Raw genomic sequence first — 6000 nt, 5'->3', positions numbered from 1 at the left:
AACTACAGTTTCTTCTGCTTGTGGTGTTATGGTGACGTTGCCGTTGTCCGGTGGTGGTTCCTGGATCAGTGGCGGAGGGGTGGTCTGTGTTGGTGGAGGAGACTGTTCAACTGTTGGCGTGATATGAACCCGGTTTCTACGGATGTTGCTGTTCGGTGTCTGAATGGTGTATGATCTGGGTCTGTCCTGGGAGAGGATAGTTCCCTGTATCCATGGATGACCCCTCTGTGTAGGTGGAGGTTTCGCATAAACGCTTGAGCCAACAGCAAGCTCGGGATGTACTTTGGTTGGTGAGCTGTCGTAGTAGCGTTTGCTCGCAGCTCGCTTCAAGGTGAGCTCTTGAGTGATGACAGCTAGGTTCACGGGTGAAGGCTTGATGAGGTGGTTTGGTGTTGGCAGTGTTGTCCTTGTACGTCGACAGAGCATACGCTGTGCAGGCGAATATGTGAGTCCCTGGGGCGGCGTGTTCCTGTAATTTAGCAGTGCGGACTGGAGGTCAGTGGATTTCTTCAGTGCTGTTTTGGCCACTTTGACGGCAGCTTCGGCTCTCCCATTGCCTCTAGGGTGATATGGTGAGGAGGTAGTGTGTTTGAATCCATATTGTGTGGCAAAGTCATCATATTCCTTGCTTGCGAATTGTGAGCCATTGTCAGTATGGCACATCTGTGGTATGCCAAACCGCGCAAAGTGGGCCTTGGTCTTGTTTATTACTGTGGCGGAGAGGGTGTCCTGGAGTTCGTCGACTTCTATCCAGTCCGAGAAATGGCAGACAGTAACCAGGTAGTCCTTCTGCTCATGGCTAAAGATATCTTGGCTCACAATTTGCCACGGCTGCGTTGGGATTGGTAACGACTTCATAGGTTCTTTTGTAAGAATTTTACTGTACTGGGCACAGACACTGCAGGTGTCGCACATGTCTGAAATGGCTTTCCTCATGCCTGGCCAGAATAGGACTTCGCGGGCCATGCGAATGTTTGACTCTGCTCCAAAGTGGTTCGCATGTATTTTCCCAAGCATTGTTGAGTACATGGACTGTGGAACTAGGACTTGCTGACCTTTGTAAATGATTCCATTGTGTATGCTTAGTTCCTCTCTGAAGGTCCAGAAAGGGCGGAGGTTGGTGGCCAGGTGTTGTTTGTCGTCGGGCCAGCCAGAGATGATAGTTTGTTGTAGATCAGTCAGGGTTTGATCCCTTTTGGTTTCTGATTTGAGGAGTTCTTCTGTGACATCTGTGAGACGGGGGTTGTGGTCATTCTCGGAGTGTTCAAGTTCAAGGCGGAACACTTCAAACCCTGTTACATTTGCATGCACTGGGGTGGGTAAAGCAGCGCGGGATAGTGTGTCTGCTATATGAAGGCTTGTACCTTTCTTGTAATGTAGGCTAAACTGATATCTCTGAAGTCGCATTAGCATTCGCTGAAGACGTGCGGCTGACTTATGAAGTGGTTTCTTGTAGATGGTTTCTAGGGGTTGGTGGTCGGTGTGCACTGTGATGTCTGACTTGCCAAATAGCCAATGATCAAATTTCCCAAACGTGTTGCAGATGGCAAGACATTCCTTTTCGAGTTGAGAGTAGCGCTGTTCTGTGCTGTTCAGGCTGTTTGAGGTAAAGGCGACTGGTTGGAGTTTACCATCAGCATTTGGTTGGAGGAGCGCTCCCCCCAGGCCTTCTTCGCTGGCGTCTACTTGGAGTACCACAGGTTTCGCTAGATCATAGTATTGGAGGATTGGTGCAGTGGCGATCAATTGCTTTGCATCATTGAATGCTCTTTCTTGAACCTCTGTCCAGGAGAATGGGAGATCTTTCTGTGTTAGGGCAGTGAGGGGTCTAATGACGGTACTCAGATTTGAGCAGTATGGCGATAGGTAGTTGGCCATTCCCAGAAAGCGTAAGAGGGCTGCCTTGTTTCTCGGTTTGGGCATAGTAGTTATCGCAGTGACTTTGTCAGGGTCAGCTTTCATCCCATTTGCTGTGATGATGTTGCCCATAAACTTCACCTCTGGTAACTTGAACTGCAGTTTTGTGGGGTTTAGTTTAATGTTCTTTTGGAGGCAACGTTCCATTAGGGCTACAAAGCGACGATCATGATCTCGCTCAGCTTCAGTGAAATCTGTTCCCTCTCCAAAGACCAAAATGTTGTCAGCTATACAGATTATGCCCTCTAGACCCTCCAGAGCAGAAATAAGTCGCATCTGAAATTCTTCTGGAGCACTTGAGATCCTGAAGGGAAGGCGTTGCCAGCGGTAGCGGCCATAAGAGGTGTGCATTGTGGTCATGCGCGAGGACTCTTCGTCAAGAGGTATGTGGAGGAATCCATCGCGTACATCAACAAGAGAGAAGCATTTTGCATGGGCTAGTTTATGAAGCTGCTCGTTGAGGGTTGGCATTTGGTAAATGGGACGAAGGATGGCTTTATTTACCGTCTGGCTGGGGTCGATGCATATTCGGACTTTTCTGGGAGTTTCTCTGATGACTTCATTTGAGCACCATGGAGTTGGTTCATCAACCTTAGTTATGATGCCGGCGTTCTCGTATTTGTCTAGGGCACTCTTTTCTGCCGCCCGTTTTGCCACTGGGATGCGGTGGATAGGCATTTGAACTGGTGTTACATCGTGTTTGATTTCAAAATGCACAGGGGGCCCAAGGCAGCCGAGACCTTCAAAGTTCTCAGCATATTCCATTAGAATGTGTTCTTTTTGAAGCGCACCTGCGGGGGGTAGTCGCCATTTAGCAGGGATGTTGATCGGTTGAGACGGAGAAGGGAGTGGGTTGCAGGTGCTTGGTCTGTTGTTGTGGAGTTCGATGTGGTTGCATTCCACTTGCTCTTGTGCTTGCATTTCCTGTGCAGTGGGCGGGGTGTCCTGTGCTTCGTTGTAGTGGGCGATCGTTACTGACGGAGATAGAGAGAAGATAGTGTCTGATTCAATTCTGATAACTCCCAATCTTTCACTGTCGCCCCCTGATAAGAGGGCGGGCTTGTTGGCCATGATGTCATCTGGTAGGATTTGGAAGGTTAGGGTGACATACTGATTTTTCCTTTGGCATAGCAGCTCGACTTGGCCCAAAGGTCTCAGTGGGCGAGTGTTCCCATATGGTTGTAAGAGAAAAGGTGATTTTGACATGTGGATGTCTTGGCCTAGAGTGGTGAGGGTACTATGAGATAGGGTGTTGCACGAGGCTGCTGTGTCAATTTGGAATGTAATTGGCTGGAAGTGTGAGCCGGTTGCTGACAGGGGCAGTTTTACAAAGTATTTCCTCCTCTTCTGTGGTGTTCCTAGAGAGTAACATTGCTCGTGATAATAATCCGCATATACCATGTGGTCGGTTGGTTCGTCTCCACTAAATTGCAAGTGATGCACATCTTCCCGACGTCGACTGCTGCCCCTGTTACTGGGTGTTTGGCTGGGGTTCCGGTTGTTGCGAGTGGAAGGAGGCAATGGGCCTCCCCGTTGTTGTGGTGGTTGGCCGTTTGCCAGGCAGACATTGGCGAAGTGGTCATTGATACCGCATTTCGAGCATGTTTTGCCCCGTGCTGGGCATTGTTTCCATGGGTGAGGTCCCCGTTTGTCTCCACACCAGTGGCATGTTCCAGGCTCTCTTCGTAGTTTCATTTCTTTATGTTTCACCCAGTGGACTCGTTCCTCGGTGGTTGATTTTGAGGAGTTGGTTATCAGCTTGTTTGCGGTGTAGGCAGACTCTAGGGCCTTGGCTTTGGTCACCACATCTGCCATGCTCTTAGGTGTGTTGTCAGGCTTGAGATGTGTTTTTAGCAACTCGGCTCGCGTGGCGTCGTTGTTGAGTCCAAATATAAATTTGTCGCGGTACATTTCGTCACTGAGTGTTCCGTAAGAGCACAGGCTTCTGGCTTGCCTAATTCTTACTTCCCATGCTTGTACCGATTCGGTCAGGGTTTGGTTATGGCCCCAAAACTTAAATCTGTCAGCCAGAATTGAACTGCCGGTCGATCCCGTGTAGTGGATGCGAAGTTTCGCCATCCATATCCAAGGTTTGGCTCTGTCAACAGTCGCGATCTGAGGTTCTATCGTGTATCGTATTACCTGAAGTGCTTCGTCTGGCATGGCCAATCGAAGTGCGGCGATTTCGAGCTGTGGTTTCTTGTAATACTCAGCTGGCTCCGTCTCTGGGTCTTTGTCCAGGTTACGGTAGTCTGCTTGAACGCAATAATCATTGAACCTGACTTCGAAGTTTTTAAAATTTTCAGAAATGTTTCCGGTTAGGTTGAGTTCTGGGCGCTTGAGGTTCGACGCCATGAGTTTGTGTATCCAACGTAACGTTGCGAGAAGAGGTTTCGTGATCGAAGTTTTCGCTGGGGCGGTTCTAAAAAAAGGTTGATCCCACTTCTGACACCAAGTCTAGCGCTGCGTGCCACGAGAAGCAAGGAACAGACGAGGTATTAACAGCAAGAGAAACTGTATTTCTACCATGTGCGATCTCCTCACATACACAATCTATGTCCCGGATTCCAGGACCGAGAGGGGTCTCGGGACTAGTTCCCAACACCATTGCTCTCGCTTTCACTCTCGGTCTCTAACTCATTGTCTTCTTCATTGTTGTCGATTTCCTGCGCCTCTTCAGTGCACAGCTCATCGTCCTCAGTTCCATCCAAAGATTTGGAGATTCCACAGTTCTTGAAGGACTTAGCAACCATCTCCATGGGGATCTCTCGCCATGCTTCATGCACCCATCGAAGTACAAGATTTCTCGATGGCGCCTTCTTTCCAGCCAGAGTATAGTCGAATGGGCCGCTGATCGTCCACGCCAAGTACTTTCTTCGGACATTATCTTTGAACGGCTTGTTCAAGCACTTGTCCAGTGGCTACAAAACAGGGGTCAGGCCTCCAGGGATAACTGCCAGTGTTTCAGCCAGAAAATTTTACTTGAGGGCCAGAGTGGCCCCTGAAGATCTCTTTTAGGGGCCATTTTTTTAGGAAAGGAGCCAATAGACTGAAAGCTACAGAAGGAAAAAGTGCATCAGGGTACTAAGGAAAATAAAGCAGTTTATTAGGATCTATGATAAAATTTAATAGTAAGTGCTTTTTGAAGGGTTTCTACTCAATAAAGTTTCTTTTGAATCAGATACTAGTATGAAGGATCCGTGCATTACAAGAGAACAATCCTTAGGCCTACATGACGTAGTCAATGACCAAGGGTTTGCAATGTATTATAGGGCGATTTCAAACTCGGTCAGCCATTTCGAAGTTTTCCGATATGAGAGAATCAATACAGTAAAGCAAAAGGACGGATTGACTTCTTTTCTTATGTTGAATGTTGAGACACAAAGATCTTTCAATATGATTTTCTAGAAGGACATAATGTGTGACAAAATAACCGTTATTGATCATCAACACAGAGAAATGTAGTCGCCATTATGCCGTACTATGGCGACTAAATCAGAATTTTTGTCCCCAAGGATGAAATGCTTGTTGCATTGGCAACGGTATCGATTACAATTTTCAGTCCTGGGATGGCTTTTAAAATATTATGCTTGTGTTAAGCCTGCAGCCTTGTAAAAGGAAAGGGCCAAATTGGCCCTTTTTTCATTTTTCTGGGGGCCATCTCTGATTGTAATGCGGGATTCCTGCAATGGCGTGCTCTGGCGAAAACACTGAACTGCTACATCAATTTTCCGCCGGTTGAGATTTGCTTTCACTTCATCGGTCAAGTGAGCTTGGAATGAATCCCACACTAACAGTGACTGTTCATTACGAGGGGTCCACGGCAAACACTGGCGAATCCACTCCTTCACACCTGCCTCATCCATCCACCCTTTCTTGTGGAAAGAAACACGGAGGGACTCTGGAACGACAAGATCTTTCGGACTACAGACACCTTTAAAGATGACCTTGGGTGGAAGTTTTGTTTGGCAAGTGTGACAGTGAAGCTCCGCTTTTCTGCTCCACAGGTTTTTACTGGAACCATTCAGCTGCTAGTGAACTCCAGTGAATGCGTTGATGGAAGTTCAAAGTGCATTGGTGTCT

At 47.8% G+C, this 6000-nt stretch overlaps 1 protein-coding gene across 2 annotated transcripts in view; it reads left to right on the top strand.

Moving 5' to 3' along the window:
* Positions 1–6000, top strand: part of LOC145486481 (meiosis-specific protein MEI4-like) — a 114320-nt gene that overhangs the window by 6416 nt on the left and 101904 nt on the right. The window lies entirely within an intron of this gene.

The sequence above is a fragment of the Orbicella franksi genome, chromosome 5 (assembly GCF_964199315.1).
Source record: "Orbicella franksi chromosome 5, jaOrbFran1.1, whole genome shotgun sequence".
NCBI lineage: Eukaryota > Metazoa > Cnidaria > Anthozoa > Scleractinia > Merulinidae > Orbicella > Orbicella franksi.
Note: the sequence above shows the minus strand (reverse complement) of the source record. Positions and strands in the feature narration are given on the sequence as shown.